Genomic DNA, 17,829 nt, shown 5'->3' on the forward strand with positions numbered 1-17,829 from the left:
CTTGCTCTTCTAAGAAGTTTTTCCCCTGTCTTGGTAAAACAAACACAGGTGGAAAGAAATCAGATTTTGGGGATTAGATCAGAAAACTTCTAAAAAGTTAGTTTGGGTCACAAACTAAGTTAAAATACCCCCCCCCCCACACACACAAAAAGACTTGTCTGGCAAGAAACTGCAAGATTTTTATTTATTTATTAGTTTGTTTGTTTATTTATTTAAAGATATGTACTGTAATAAAAACATTATGATATACATATAATTATGTCTTATATCCTGCCATATTTCAACATGAGTTTTCCTGTCTTTAACGTTTTTCCAATAAAATTTTGGAATAATCAGTCCTGCTTGACCCCGGGTAACAGCCTCTCTGTTCCCGCCACTCAACCTAAAGGTTTTCATTAGCAGAGAAAACTGCATAAGCAGCTGAAGGGTGCTAAAAGTTGCAGCACGCTCACACCAGACAAGAGTGTCAAACAAGGAAGAGTCTTTTTAATGGACAACCTTAACGATAGAATCACACATTCTACCTCTGGTTAAATATGTTGAAAAGTGACCACAGGTTTTTTTCTAAGGGCACTTCCTCAAGTGCAAAGAGGTGAGATAGCCTCAGTCCGGATGCTTTTTTGGAACTCTTTCCTGAAGGGAAGGAGAGACACCTGCATATTCCTGTTAAATGCTCTTACTGCTGGTATAATAACATTTTTTCACACAAAATCTTAAATGTTTCTATGAGCATGTTTGGATTTGTTTGAATCCCATTTTTCTTGTGTTTTTTTTCTACTTCCATCTTAGCAAGCTGTGACATGGGAAGTACTGAAAAGAAGTCACAAATGATGCAACACTCAGATCTTCACTGGACTGTAGCAGGAAGAAATGACTAAGGAAGGAGATGATAAGACTTTTTTCAAATAAGTCTCTAACCTGAACCAATCTCAGTGCTGGCACTTTTTTTAACTTCAATTTAGAGTTTTGTGTCTCATTCTTAGTAATCTTCAACATTTTTACATTTTTCTGTATTGACAAGACAACCTTTAAGTCTTTGCTAGTCTTTGCTCTATTTCTCTCTCTTTCTATATACACACACACAAACCCACATATATATATATATATATATATATATATATATATATATATATATATATATACTCTAGGAAAACTGACATTTTAATTAAATGGATGGAACGTTTGATAGACATAAACACAAAACAGCACTGTAAAAAGAAAAAAATTACTGTATTGCAAAACTACCTAAGGAATTCATCCATTCATTTGGATGACTTTAAAAAAAAGAAGAAAAAGAATGACTTCTTTTATCTGAAACCAGCGTTTGGTAAAGTCCAAAGTGTCTCAACGTTGCGCTTTCCCCGTTTCTTATCGTTTTCCATCTACCTTAATTAATACCTAACCTGCTTTTCTCCTTTATAAACTTTAACTTGGGAAAAAGTCTTTAACATTCCATCAAGACTTTCAGTGGTTTAATGTTTAAATGTTACTTTTTTTCCAGACATGCATCAATGTTCCTGCTCTTCAAAATACTGGGATCGCTGGAAAGAGGCTGGGATCACATTCCTCGAGTGTTCTTTTTTTTCCTCCCAGGATATTTTGAACAGGCGGGATTTACTTTACTGAAAAACAGAAAAACAGGGAGGCAGAGAAATGGAGGCAGTGATAGGTTTTGTGATAACAACGATGAGACACTCAGATCTTCACTGGACTGTAGAAGGAAGTCATGATGACTAATGAAAAGTAGATTCAGGAATTTTTTTTTAATCAAAAGAAAATGCAAGATTCAAGTGTTTTTTAGTGTTTAATAAGTGTAATTTCTGAGTATATCATATCCGATTTCATTCAACACAATAGAAAGATTTCACAAATGACAAATGAAACTCAGACAATTCAGAGACATTTATATTCTAAGAAGAGTTTAAGTGCTGAAGAAAAGATGATGAAATAATAAAAAAGCAAAGACTTTCAGATTCTTTTGTCAATACAGAAAGATGTCAAAATGTTGAAGATTACTGTGGATAAAACACAAAACTCTAAATGGAAGTAAAAAAAGTGTCAGAACTGAGATTGCTTTTGATTTCAGAAAAATGTTCTGTCAGCTGGCATGTTGCTATGCTGGGGGTTAGGATGTTACGAAAAGAACTTGGGGAAAATGTGTGAATCAACATTTGTTCTTTTAGATTTGTTATTGAATTTGAATTAATTGGTTCCGTTAAATTAGACATTTCCTCTTAATCTGCCCTTCTTATGCAAAAAACTCATTCAATCAAGTGAAGTGGAACTTCCTGTGTGTTCAACACTGGCAAAATGTTGCCCGAAAATAAAATGTTTAGGATTCCAAATACATCAAATGATTTAATGACATTATAATTTTAGAAACCTCTATTATTGTTCTACCCCTTGTGCTATCCTAGGAACTTTAACATTGGGAGTTGGGTCATCTAGACCCACTAGACAGTTTTCTGAACCTTTTTTCTTCAATGATTTATGATCTTCACTGGTGTCCATGGATTACATGAAATCTTTCCACCTTTATCCACATTTGTCATGGTAGGAGGAACACTACAATGTAAGAGTGGGCTCTTCTGGACCCCACAGGATAGCAAAAGGCTACAAACGAAAAATAAAATGAACCTTAGAGACCTCCACTCAATAAAAAGTAGTGACATCTAGTGGTAAAGTGAAGCTACAGCAACCTATTCATACACATTCATGAAGAAATCATAGTTGTAGGACGGTGTAGTGGTTGGCACGCTCATCTCCCAGCTGGTTCAAATCCCAGCTGGGACCCCTCTGTATGTGTTGGTTTTCTCTGAGGCCTCTGGCTTCCACTCACAGTCCCCAAACTTGATTATATAGGTTCATTGATGATCCTAAATTGTCTCCAGGTGTGAGTGTGTGGCCCTGAAACAGACTGCTCACCCAACAGTAGCTGGGACAGGCTCCAGCAACCTCGTGACCCAGAAAAGGCTTAAGCAGAGTTGGAAAATGGATGACTGTTTTTTCTACCACCATTTCCTTCAGTCACACAAGTGATTAGTGTTGGAAAAAACCTTGAATCTGTATCAAAATTATTAAATAAAAATCTACTTTAAAAATGTGGTAATTAAAAATGTTTACACAATCTCATTGTTAAAATAATCCTGGTTTTGAAACATGTTTCCAGATTAAAGAGGATAAAAAACATACGTGAATGATGAAGGTTAAAATGTTGGTAACAATCTGTTTTGTATTTCTTAAATAAATTTAGCCTTGATTAATGAATTTATTATTGTAAGTTATTCTTGCTTAGAACTTCAATAGAAATATTTTAATCACTTTTATCTTTATTAAACACTTTCAGTCAGACTTTTGATTTGATTTGTGCTGGTGTGAGGGTAATTTGTCGGAAGACTTATAAATTCCTGTGGGCATATATAATATTTCTGGATGGATTCTTTTGGGAAAAAACTGTAAATGAAGTTTGCTTTCAATGATGTAATGTGACTGCCACCTGCTAGTTTAGTCTACCCAAGTATAACAAGACGCAACACGGTTGATTACTTCACTTCACTTATTCCCTTATCACTCTTACCTGGGCACAGTTAATTCTGCAATAGAGCAAGGGAGCGGGGTTGGGATTTTCTTTTATCAGTGTCATCATCATGTGGCTTTTTCTGTTTGAATTTCAGTAGGTATCTGAATGAAATCTATTATTGTTTAGACCTGCAGATCCTCAAACTTCGATCCATACCTGATGGACTCTTTTGTGGCCATGTTTCCTGAGTGTTTTTGAGGCAACTGAATCGTCATAGCCTACATCTGCATGTTTAACCCTTGTGCTATCCAGGGCACTTTAACGTTGGGAGTTGGGTCATCTAGACCCACTAGACAGTGCGCTGAACTTTTTTCTTCAATGATTTGTGATTTTCAGTGGTGTCCATGGATTACATGAAATCTTTCCACCTTTATCCACCTTTGTCATGGCAGGGAGAACACATCAAAGTAAGGGTGGGGTCATCTAAGACAGCACAAGGGATATTATAATAACAACTGATATGTCACAAATGTTCTCAGCTGACATCAACACCATCGTCTTTTGCTTCACGGTACACTGACAACATTTTCTGGACCAGGATCTGGTTTCCTGACCCACCCATGTAAACAGATTTTATTAATTTAATTATTTATTTAAATGATTTGACAGGGACCATGTACAGGAGCGTTAATCAAAGAAAATATGCTTTGTACCAGACTATACCTCTCAGAGATAATTTCCATCTGTTGTCCTCAAGACATCAAAATACAAAGAATTACAAGTAACATTAAAACAATGCAATGCAATTATCGGCACATAAAAGGTCTGATTATTTCATGATAAAAAACAAAAGAGAGAGGGAAAGAACATTGCAAAAACTATTTAAAATATTACATATTTTAATAAAAATAAAGCTATTTAAAATAAAAAAGTTGTTTCAATTCCATGCCAAGTTTTTACAAGTTTTTGCAAAATTTTAGGTGCGTTGTTAGTTTTATTCCATCTACCGATATAATCCTAGAAAACCCACAGAGTCAAATTTGTCTGCAGTTTTTTTTAAATCATAATTTTAGTTCTTTTTCTTTTTAAATTCCTATATTATTTTCAGTCCTGTGTTTTTTTGGCTGTTGTTAAGTGCTGCTACCTAAAATGATCATACAATTAAAAATTATCAAAATAACTTTAAAGGCTCAAAGGAAGGTTCTTGGTTTTCCAGGGGTTGCAGGAAAATGCTGACTCGCCTGGAACAGTCCTTCTTCAGGTAAACTACTGGCTATTAAATGAGGACCTTGTTGATCAGGTGTTCTGTGCTCAAATATGGACCAGGAGACCCTAGCATCCAATTAAAGTGTTCTTTGGAATAAATGACTTTCAACCCGCGAGTGTTGCTTTCTCTAGGTGTTGCGCCACAGGATTCAGAAACGTGTTTTTGCGATTCACACGCCGTATTTTTGTTTTGATTTGTTTTATTGAGTTTCACTATTCGATCTAAATTCCCCTACTGCATCTGCTGTTTCTGAAAGTACTGAAAGTATTTTATTGGGTCATTTTGTTTATTATCAAGATGTGTGGATTGTGAAGACAGCAAATTCTCAAGGCGGAAATGGTCACCCAGCAAGGTTGAGAATGTCACGTGTGCCTGATTAGCAAAGCAGCACTTTCACTTCTCACTGGCCTTCCTACAAGACTTCATCCTGTCAAAATGCTTCAAAGGAGCTTAAGCGACACAAAACATGACGTCACTTTTGGCCCCATGTGTGGCCTCGTTCCCTGAAATAACATCTAGAAAAGCTGACAGCTGCACTTTCTTTGATCTGCTTTGAGAAATTACTGGAGCACATGATGGCTAAAGGAGTTTTTTTGTCTTTCAAGCAGCGACGGAACTGGTTTAAACCTGTTAGCACAAACTTTACAGCGGACTACTGTACTGATTACTTTTCCTGATGTATACTGAAACTGCAGAGGATGTAAAAATGCAATGATTAAGCAAAGGTGATGAAGGAGCTATAAGAAGAAAAAATGATTCTCTTACCCAAGGGGTATTTTATGTGCATTAGTAGCAGTAATAAGTTATAAAATATTCTTCAAAATTCTTATGTTCATCATTGACACCTTAATAATTCATTAACAGCCATAAAAATAACTTCTTACTATGTCATGTGATGTTAATATTGCATATTTATGGTATAGAGCTTCTCTTAAAGCTGTTTTAAAAAAAACACATTAAAAAATGTGTTAAACAAACAGGCTGGTAACTAAAACACAACATGAACACTAATCTAACTTCTCTATTTGATCTAATCTAATCTGAGATCATCTACAACCCTCAATAAGGTTAAAATCATGCTTTTTTTGTCCTCATTCCTTCAACATTTGATCCTGTTTGGTTTGGGAAAACCTAACTTAAGTTTAGTCCTTAAAGTCAAGTTTTTTTTCAGCTCGTTTGATAAGTTTTTCCTCTTCAGGTTTTTGGCAAACTTGGAGAACTGGACCAGAATGTGTTTTGATGGGCTCTATCAGATAGTTTTAGCACTGCTTCCTGTCCTGCAATACTAGAACGTCCTGTATTTTACACTTCTTCTCACTACACTCGGTTATTCCACAACATTTAATTTCATTGCCTTCACCTGTGTGTTCGCTGCCTTATTTGAACAGTCACACCTTCCTGTTACTCTGCCAGATGTTCTGTTTGAACTGCATCATCGCTATCGCTCCAATTATCTCTGCCTGACTTTCGGATACTGAACCAGACCATACTGGACCTTCTCTGTCTTCTTCTGGCTCATAGACTGTAAATAGGAACTGAACAGACTGACCTCCTCCCTCCTGATATTTTCCTTTTTTCACAAGTTGTTCCAGTTATAAACGGACCAATCAGACGCCTCAGTGAAATCATGTGGTGCCTGCTGAACCCCATCTCTAACGTTTGATCGACAGATTCGCCCAAGCCCACTTTCAGTCGAAGGGGTGTGAACTTCGAACAAGCTTACTCATGATCGGCTACTGTAGAGACGTTGACTCAGACAGACTCGGACCAATCACTGTCAACTGACTCCAAATGGTGACGCCCCATATCGCAGAAAAATGGCAACTGAATTGGCTTCATTTTGCTGGATCCAGAAGAAATATTTTATCCAAAAGTCATGCTGAAAAACTCATCCATGCATTTGTCACATCCAGACTGGATTACTGTAACTCTTTGTTAGCAGCGTGCCACAAAAGTTCCTTAAAAAGTCTTAAACTTGTTCAGAATACAGCAACTATTGTTAGCAGGAACTAGCAGAGGAGATCACATCACTACTGTGTTAGTTTCACTTCACTGGCTCCCAGTTGAAATTATAATCAAGTTCAAAATCCTCCGGCTTACCTATAAGGCCTTGATATGACCCAATCCTGTATTAAAGACCTCATAGTGGCTTACCAACCAATCAGAACACTTTGCTCTCAAAATGCAGGACTGCTTGTGGTTCCTAGAATTTGTAAAGGTACAGTTGGAGGTAGAGCGTTTAGTCATCAAGCTCCTGTTTTATGGAATAAGCTCCCAGCTCATGTAAGAGAGGCCGACACAGTTTTTCCATTCAAAGTTAGACTGAAAACATTCCTCTTTGGACAGGCTTATTATCAGACTAGCTGTAAGAGAATATTCTACTTACTATTAAGATGTTTGAATTAAACTTAAGAACAATAACAGTTAGTTGTCAGTAGGTTGCTCCAGATCTTGCCTGTATATCAACCCATCTCCGACCTGACCCACCCAACCAGAGCCTCGCAACACACACACTTCAAGGGATGATATGATCCCAAGCAACGGTACCCCAAGAAAGCAAAGTACAGGAAAAATAAAATCCAAGTTTTCCCCAAAATATACATTTTCTTAAATAACAAATTCAAAATTTGTCGATTAAATCGATTCATCGCCCAATCCTACTGTAGAGTTTTGGTTTCAATTGTTAAGAGAGTAAAGGGTTAAAAAGGCCAATGTCCAGTTTGAAACTGCAGTTTCAAAGTTGTTCTTCGCTCCAACTGTTTACAATGATTGTGCTCTACTCCAAAAAGGATTTGTTTCCTCTCACTCTCCAATCCCAGCACATGTGAACATGAACGGTAAAAGTCTTCCGCAGGAGAAAGGAGACGTGTGATCGACCAACTCAGTTCATTTTTATGCAATGCAGCCAAAGGTAAAAGTATTACGTACGTCTGTCACAGCTGGAAGTGGTTAGTGTATAGCATGTGGTATGTTAGGAACAAATCTTTGAATGAGATCAGCGTCGTGTTGGCCGAAAGACCACCGGATTCCCACATCAGAAAAAAACATTCCAAAGCCATCGTTTAGATGGAACCTTGACTTTGATGGTTCGTCCCTGCATGCTGATGTCCACATCAGGCTGAGATCAGGCTGTCACGCTGAATTTCCTCTCAATGGGTTTATTTAAATTAGTGCTATTAGACACTGTGTGTCAGAAGAGGCCTTTGAGGCAGAAAAAAAACACACTATTTCAAAGCATTCATGGTGAAACAACAGAAAGTGGTGGTTTCCCTCGTGCTTTTTTTTCCCTTCCTGAGCTTTTATTGTGGTAAAACATCTCAGCAAGCTTTCCAGAATATTAGCAAAGCGTTCGAGGAGAAGCCTGTTTCATTCAGTGATTTGCATGCTGACCCCCCCTCCCCATTCACTGCTGCATTCCTCGCATTCCTGCCTTCAACAAGACAGCGAGGCGAGGGTGAAAAAGTCAAATGTGGGTGGTTGAAGGGAAATGATGAAACGCATTGACCTGACGATGAAAACCTCTATTGAGGTCATCCTTTTGAGCACACACGCTGGCGGAGACAAATCATTACCCTATATGGTCTAGTAATGTATCAGGAATGTCCAAACCCTGCACACTGGGGGGTAGGTAAAGCACCTGGCTAAGGTTGATTTTCTTTATTTAACTTTCTTCGTCCATGAACAGTCCAGTTTCACAGCAGGTTAAGTTGTTTTTCGGAAGACAATTTTTATTCTAAATTTTATTTGCTGCTGCTGACAGAGTCACAAGTTTATGGTAAATGCGCTAAAGACAGTAGAAACGCCTAAAAAGAAGTTGAAAAACAAAAATGAACTAAAAGGAAACAAAGGGTGATTTACATACATACACAATGTGCTAAATAAATAAATAAATAACTAAGCTGACAAACTTATCTATGAAAGCTGGAAGGTTTATACAAAAACGATTAAAAAAAAATGGAAAATTACGTTCAAAATTCACTATCTAAGGGATAATGAAGACCAGGCAGCCTGAACCGTGAGACTATGAAATCACATCTTTTCTACTGTTTTTCTTTCACGTAACTTACGAAAGAAATGTGTACCACATCCTTTATTCTTGTTATTTCATCAGTTTAAATAGCTTTTTCACAAATTGCAGACTGTTTGATACACTGTACCACGCGCTGTCATGCATCTACAGAGCTCGCACCATCCTCAGCTGCAGCGCCAACGAAAAGCGATATGTTGATGGTCAGGAAAGCTTAATTAAAGCATCAGTTCTCAGAGAAAGTTCACCTCTTAGCTCTTGTTTTTGTCCAGATGATGAAGCAAAAGTTTGTTTCAAAGAAAAAACGTCTGAAGGCTAAATAGTTCAATTCCTCCTTGTGTATTATTTCCTCCTCCTTAGATTCCTCTCTCGCTTTCTGTTCTGCTGCATCCCAGTCTTAAGAAGATCAAATCAACCAAACAGGTTAAAGGGAGACTATAAAATCACTCAACTTTCTGTTATCTCGCTGTTCTGATAAACTGTTGAATTAGGTATTACAATTTATGTGGTATAGCATTTTTTAATCCACAACTATCAGCCAATCAGAATCAAGTATTCACTTTAACCATGGTATAATTGCGTATGGGTGACGCCGTACTCTAGTCGTCAGTAAAGTGCGAGTACTGGCCCCTTACTGACCGCTGCACACACGGGATGTGCAGGTGAAACGTAAAGTCTCATTGTCTGACTTCCTCATTTTTAACAGCCATGCTGCATTCATGAACCATGTACCTTCCCTAACTGCACATTGCACAGTGCACAGGATTTGTAGGGGGTTAGGGTTATGATATGCTAGCACCCACTTCAAGCTTTACCCTTGTGTGTTGTTTAAGTGCTTGCTATGACCTGATGCTCGCAGCATGACTGTAGAAAAAATGCGTGTGAACATCTTCACTGAATGGTCTAAGAGCTTAAAAGTTCATGCGGGCCACCTGCAACCCCTATGCTTTGCCCTGTTTTTCACCCACATGTCATCCAAAAGGGCAGTTTTGACAAAGACATTAAATGCCATGTCTAGTTTAAAATTAAAAGTAAGTTAAGTAAAAGTGACCTATTAGAATATACAAAGGTCTACTAAAAAATCCCAACTGCTTTATTCTTCTGCAATAAAAGAAAATGCAATAGTGCGTAACGTTGGTTTGGAAATTCTAAACAGGCTAGCTTAAATACTACATGTACCAAGAGTAAAACAACTACAAGTGAGTTAAAAGAATGCTGAGATGATAAACTTGCTGAAAATTTAAAAAAAAACATAGGAGGAAAAAGTAAATGTATTTACAGACTTGTTACTTTTATTTTGGTTAAATTTGTTGGAATCCATTAAAAAACATGTTGGGCATAAAAACCTCAGCAGTAATTAAAGATATTCTAATAACAGTCATTCATAAGTTGTCAAATGTCAGTAAATTGGAGGAGCAAAGTTTTTCATTTAGACTAAAACTATTCTATTCTCATCATAATTTCAATGGAATTTAAAACAAATATACTTAATATGCTAACAAGAGCAATAAAGCAAGATACAAGTCATATACATTTGTGAAATTTGTGGAAGGCCAATGATAAAAAATAAAAGGGGGGCTCGGTAAAGTAGAGCACTGACTGCTTCAATCTGATGTCTCATGCTTCCTTGTGGGTCGGGGCCAATTCATCAAAAGTTTCCTGAAGCAGGAAACTTGAAGCTTCTTGGAAACTGCAGCATGATGCAGCCAATGCACTGCAGATGTCCCCCCCCCCCACCTCCTTACACACATAGACTCAGCGAAATTCAAACCACCTTGTTGTGAATTAAGAGAACCATTCTGCTCCAGTTATATAATCTGGTCTTTATTCCAAAGTGACTCAATTGGAGTGACTACAATATTTTTTAGAAGAAATTCAGCTCTACCATCACCTGAAGTAACTAGAAAGAAAATCTGCAGAGTAAGTGTGGCTTCAATTTCCTAATGGCTGAAATTATTTTTTTATGTTTTTATTAGGTGCAAAAATTGCAAAAATCCGTTTGCCTAAATGCAAAATGTGAACTTGGCTGCCCTCTGTCATCTTACCATCTTCTTCAACATGTGGTGACAAAGTTTGGGAAGAGAGGTGCAGGCTCAGCAAGACCTGCAGGTCAACACTGAATGACTTTTTCTTTGAGCAAGAAAAGGAGTTGCCACAAACAGAAAATTAGTACATAAACAGAAATGATAGATTAGGAAAAAGGAGGAAAATAATACTTTATTTATTTTTTTGATGCATTAGTTTGAGTTCAGACCTACAATTGGATATAATCTTCTTCTTCCTCTTTTGGCTTCTCCCATCAGGGGTTGCCACAGCGAACAAGTTGCATGGTAAACTTGGCAATGTTTTATGCCAGATGCCCTTCCTGATGCAACCTTCTCAAACCAGGCTTGGGACTGGCACAGAGGTAGAGAGGGGAACAGGGAGCAGCCCGGAGTCGAACCCTGGTTTCATGGACGGAAGCTGCCGCAAACCAGCACGAGCTAAACCGGCTCCCACCTACAATCAGATATAATCAAACTGAGAAAATGAAATGTGGCCGACCTAAAAAACAAGCTCTTGACTTTCAAGCAGGTTTTGGGACTAAACCTAACTAAATGATTATTCAAAACAGAGTTAAGTACAGAAGCAGGTTGCCACTCGTTTACAAAATAAAAAAGACTTAAGATGGAAACTGCACTGCAACACTTTACAGTTTTTGCCAAACACCTAGACATCAGTTACAGGGTCTTCTGTTTAGAAAACCTGTAAAAATGGAGATATAATTTATAAAGGATGGCCTTCTAACTACTTTATGTTTTGCCTGATTAGTAAGAAAACAGCACAATGATAAAGTCTGCCTTAAGAACTTTAAAATTTGTGGTTATTTTGTGGATTTTTGCGCTAACAAAATCAGCTTCATATAAACTTACCAGTCAAGATTAGTCCCAAATCAATTCATTTATCAAATTACAAAACCTACCAAAGCATCTTTGAATGTATGAAAAGAAATTCGTGCATATTTACTTTCTACAGGCGTGCTGTGAGCGATAGGTCATAGTGAACACTAAAACAACACTTAAGGGTAATTAAGAGCAAAGTACTGTAGGTGAGATGCACTTTTTTAAGCCCCACCAAATTCTTCAGTCTGTGCAAGCAGCTTGTTAATGCTGTTAACGTAATGAGTACACTCTCCTTTTGGGCTCCTCACGTGCAGTCGGATTTGTAGAACTGAGGAAATCTGACAATCAGTGTGTGGCGTCCTATACAGGCGTTCTACAGGCACTTACCTGCACAACCCACGCATGGTACGGAGTACTCACACCTTACCACTTAGAATGTGGCGTTGGTATGGAGAGAAATTAGACTCAGTCGGATTTGTGCGTGCGTAATTCTTGATTTGTGCGTAAATTAGGATTTGTGTTTGCATATTCTTGCTTTGTTCGTGCGTAAATTAGGATTTGTGCATAAATTTGGATTTGTGCGTGATTTGTTACTCACATAATACGTTTTGTGTATAAGTTAAAAAAATATAAAATGAAAAAAATACAAAATGCAATTTACGTATGCACAAATTAAGATTACAACAGCTTGAAACTACTTACACACACACATCTTTAAAAAACACGCACGAATCCCGTGTTACGCACACACAAAGCCAAAGTTACGCACGGATCTACCGTGAGACTGTTTTCACGTCTCACAAATTCGTCCGTAAATGCTGCGTTTAAATACCAGTGGAATGCTCGGTCATTAGAATTTTCCTATCAGCCTTCCCTTCTAAACGTATCCAGACAATGACTCAATCAATACATGAAGACAGTAGATGTTAGTGTTGAACATAGAGGCTACTTACCTCGGGGCGTTGACCACCGAGATGGGCCGCCATTCTTCCCGTGACTCTCTCAGTCTGACTGCCTTTGATTTTTCCGGAAGAAAAAAACAGTGCCCCCTACTGGTCGTTCCTGTTACGCATTTTATATCAATTCGGTGTCTCTGAGAATAATATACTTTTAACATATATATTAGCGTTTAAAAGTGAACGTCATATTCTCAGATAATAATTTTTATTTTCCTTTAAAGTTTTTTTAAGCCCTGCTACACCCACTGAAGGAAATACGTTTAGAAGGGAAGGCTGATAGGAAAATTCTACTGACCGAGCATTCCACTGGTATTTAAACGCAGCATTTACGGACGAAATTGTGAGACGTGAAAACAGTCTCACGGTAGATCCGTGCGTAACTTTGGCTTTGTGTGTGCGTAACAAGGGATTCGTGCGTGTTTTTAAAGATGTGTGTGTGTAAGTAGTTTCAAGCTGTTGTAATCTTTATTTGTGCATACGTAAATTGCATTTTGTATTTTTTTCATTTTATATTTTTTTAACTTATACACAAAACGTATTATGTGAGTAACAAATCACGCACAAATCCAAATTTATGCACAAATCCTAATTTACGCACGCACAAAGCAAGAATATGCATACACAAATCCTAATTTACGCACAAATCAAGAATTACGCACGCACAAATCCGACTGAGTCTAATTTCTCTCCATACGTTGGGCACTGTACGACAGCACCACCCGTATGTCTTGCATGTAGCTCACATTTTCCTTACAAATACTTCACGATGCACTTACCCCACGCACAACAATGGTACGTTCTATTTTTATGACATACCGCACGGACGTCAAGACACACCTGTTCTCCCTTCCAAGATGATCTACAGATCAGCTATCCTTTATAGGTTGGATGTCCTTTATCACACATGTATTCATTTTGTCACTACTGGTTGTACCCTGGGTTTGTACTATCCTGGGCCACTCCTCATTCTTTTTTTCTGCCCCCTATGACTGGAATGAGTTGCAGAAATCCATGGATGGATGAGAGATGAATGGTTTGATGGATGGATGGATGGAAGTTTTCTGAAACAATATTCCAAACTAACAACTACTTGGATAAAGTTTTGATAAGGTTTCACTGTAATAAAAAAAAAAAATGGTCCTCTGAGGCTTCACTTTATTAATCTAGAATAAAAGATTAATAAACCTATTTTTTAAGCTAATTTATAACTGAAGTTTTCAATTTCAATATGTAGTTGAGCACTTGTATTGGTATTTTCAGCTTCATTTTGCTGCTGTGATACATTTTGGTGGGTTAAATAAACATTGCCATCTTAAGCTTAATCTTTTTAGTTTTTTTTTGCACGAGCCACAAACTTCTTTATTTATACTTCCACTTGCAAAAAAAGCAAATGTATTTTACTTTTTTATATTTGCAGGAATCACATTTTTCTATACAGAGTAGCGGTGGTAGGAAAAATCAACAAATGAGAACAGGAGGCTTTGAACTTTTACTCATTTAAAGAAGACGAGTGGAAAGTAGACCACTGTTTTACTGAAATACAAATTGATGAAGGAGCATAAAGCACATTATGAAGCTTAATACACTTAATAAACAGAAAGTAGATGCCCCTCTTTAAATAATTTTGGCTCTGTGTCCAAAACAGGTCAACATCCCTTTCTACAAGACAGAAAAGTGAAAGAACAACAAACAAAACAGGAGATTTTGATTTAAAACATGCTGTCTAAGCTTTTAAATCCTTTGTTTTTACATGTGATTCAATTTGACTTCTGAGGATAAAAAAACAATCTGCTTAAGTGTGAAAAAATTTCAAGATAGATCTCCTAAAAACACTCACTTAAAATATAAAATTAAAATAAAATCAAATAAACATAAAAGTTAGAGGAGACGATGTTTCCTCCTTTCCTCGTGGAAAAGTTTTGTTTTCTATTTCAGTGTTGACTTAATTGGTTAATGTTCAATCAAAAGCCTTTTTAAAATTAACATTTGCTTTATTCATAGTTTCTGTGTCACTTTCTGTGTCACTTTTCTCTGTTTTTGAGGGAATAGAGGCTCACAAAAACCACAAGACAGAAAAAACACACAAGATAATTTAAAACTTTATTTAAAACTAAATAGTTTTTCTCTTCAACTCATTTCCAATTTGATCATTTCTTTGTTACACATTCTATTAGCAGATTAACATGAATTCAAATTATTTTGAAAATGTATTAAAAAGTTTTTTGGATGGAGGTAAAAAGTAAAATAACTTCATAGATTATTTGGTGATCCTTAAAATACTGTTTTATGTGAATAACCCCACTGAGAATGACCTCAGCAGAGACGTTAGAAGCTTTTTCAGATGAATGGGGAGGTGGTGGGGGTAAGAGGGGTGGCCAGGCAGCGTGGGCGTTGATGCTTGAATGGCGACGATGGCTGATGACTCAGGTGATGTGTCATACTCCAAGCTATAAAAGGGAACTTTTACATTTTGTCCACACAAACATAATCACACACACACGTGGAGTCCTCACACTGGACTCAGAGGGACGTTTGTTTACTACAGCCACAGCACAAAGATGAAACGTAAGTTTGTTCCTGTTTCTTTTAAGGAAACTGATGATGTGTGTCAGTGTGTGTGTGTGTGGGGGGGGGATTCACCACCTAAAGTCTTTACTTTTACTTTTACCTTAAGAGTGAATGAAGGGGGGGGGGGGGGGGGGGGTTGTACTTTTGGAAGTTTTTCAACAGATTTTCCTGAGAGATTACAAACAACTTGCTGTTAGATTTTTAGGTTATGCTGCCATTGGCTGATTGTTAATGTGTGTGTGTGTGTGTGTGTTGGGGGTTTTCCCCACATGCTCTGAAGTTGATGATAGAGGTACTACTATACTGCCCCTGTAGTTTCAAGTAAAAGTGCTGCAATATAGACGTTAAGCTGTCATTCCAACACTCAAAACAAAAAATTAAACATCTAAGAAATAAGGAGGAATAAAGCAGTTTAAGTTTTTTAAATACACAAAAAATCTGAGGGAAATATAAAAAAAGTGTTGTGCAAATATATAAATACAAACCCCGACTATGCTGAATATTAAATATTAATGTAATATTTATTCATTTTAATATGAAAAGTGCACAAGAGTAAGACAGGTAAACTAACAAAGGTAAAAATAAAAGTTCCAACAAATACATATGAGTGACGAAACATTGAATTCTGTGAGGAAAGGTTAAAAAAACAAAACATATATATTTAAAACAAACTTACTTAATGAAAACTAAATGCTTAACTATTATTGTTCGGAAATCTGAAAAATCCCTGTTCAGCCCAAAGGAAGTGATACAATAATCAACTGTTACATTTCAAACTAAAACTTCTGCCATTTTATGCTAAAATACACAATGAAAAAAATTACAAATGAGATGAGCAACTTTTTAAGATGAATGTCTTCAAATGAGCTAAATAGAAAGTCAATATTTACACACCGTGCTTGAAATGATGAACTGCTGAACTTTCTGAGGAAATTTTAAAGATGTGCATAGTTTAAAAAGCATTGATTATGCAGATGCACATTAAAAAAATCAAAATAACATTTGAACATTAAAATTATAAAAACATGGAAAGTACTACAGACCAAGAAAGTATATTTAACAAAATATCGTACAGCTCAGAAGATGTGACGGACTTCCTCCTCAGAGTGAAACAAGACTCAAGGTTAGACAAAGATTGTTCGAGTTTTGTGTTTGGCTTTCTGTTATTGCGACATCACGCGCTCTTAGGAAAAGCCAGGCAGACGGTGATGTCATCTCCAATTGAATTACTGCTGATGGGACCAGATCAATGATGCATTTACTGATGAGTCAGCAGTAAAGCCGGTCTACCTCCTGTGGCCAAATGTGGAACTTCAAATCCACAGCAGACTGGAAGCCCTTTCGCTGTTATTACTGACCTGCAGCTGATGATTTCACACCGTGAAACTGTAAACGAGAACAACAAAAGGCATTTTTAAGGAAGGCTTGGTAAAAACTCACCCCATGTTTCCCAGGAGGGTGAGTGTAAATCAATGATTCATTGCCAGAATGCAGCTGGGATTTCAGCATCCTGATGTCACACTGTGTGCGTCACGGTGGATGAAACAACTGACTGTGCAAAATGTGACAATGCAGCTGTGCACGGTTCTGTTTTCTGCAGAGGTTGTGTGGTTTGTTTTTTATCAATCAGAAATCAGTCAATTTAAAAAAAAGAAAGGTATAACAGAGCACCTGCAGAGTAAATATTCTGAGTAATTCAGGAGAATCTTTCTCACATTCTGACTCTAAATCCTGTCAAACCCGACAAAAAGTGTCAGCTAAGTTCCTCTTTTGCTTCTTGTGTGTTTCTTGCAAAACAATTTCAACTTTTTGGGAAATTCTGTCTTCAAAACATTCAGCAGTCTCACGAGATTCCTGATCGTGTATTTTTTTAAATCTGTGCTGAGCTAAGTAATGTGTACAGTACATGGAAACATCCTTGTTACTATGCCCAGTTGTTAGTCTAAGACTTAACATTTGTCACTTTGTGGTATGCATTAAAGATGTAAGCATGGAAAGGAAATTATACTTGCTGGAAAAGGTAAAAGTTTGTTTTTTTCATGTATAGATGCTAAACTTGATGAAATTGTCTATGAAGATAAAATAAAATGTCACTATTAGACCTTATTGGAGGCTGTCGGTTTGAACCAAAACACGATTTTATCCACTTCCATTCGTTTAGTCCTGCCACGCTGGGTTTTACCAGTTGATAAAGGTTGTTAAATAGATGCACACAGCATAAAACAATAAAAATATGTTATTTCTACGCTTGTAGAAGAAGCAAGGAATGGAAAACCTGTTCAAAAGTCAAACCTTAGAACTGCAGTTCATCAAGTTCCTTAGAGCTTCAGAGAGGCACCTGCCAAAGGTTCCCTTAAGGGGAAAAGTAAAGAGAGCATAGGAAATAGGGCTCTCAGTCAGTGCACACAGGAAACTCCAGTGTTTGTTTGTCTGACCCAGCAGAAAAAAAAAAAAAAGAAAAAGGCACGGACTCAAACGGAAACGGTGGAAGTGGCTGATTATGTGAGACACTGCACGCATTTGTCTGCGTGTCATGTTGGAGTGAATGCGCTCCGATGAAACGGCCTGTTAAATACATCAAAGGAGGCCCATTGACTGTGCCTCTG

Source organism: Oryzias latipes, chromosome 11 (assembly GCF_002234675.1).
Source record: "Oryzias latipes chromosome 11, ASM223467v1".
Taxonomy (NCBI): domain Eukaryota; kingdom Metazoa; phylum Chordata; class Actinopteri; order Beloniformes; family Adrianichthyidae; genus Oryzias; species Oryzias latipes.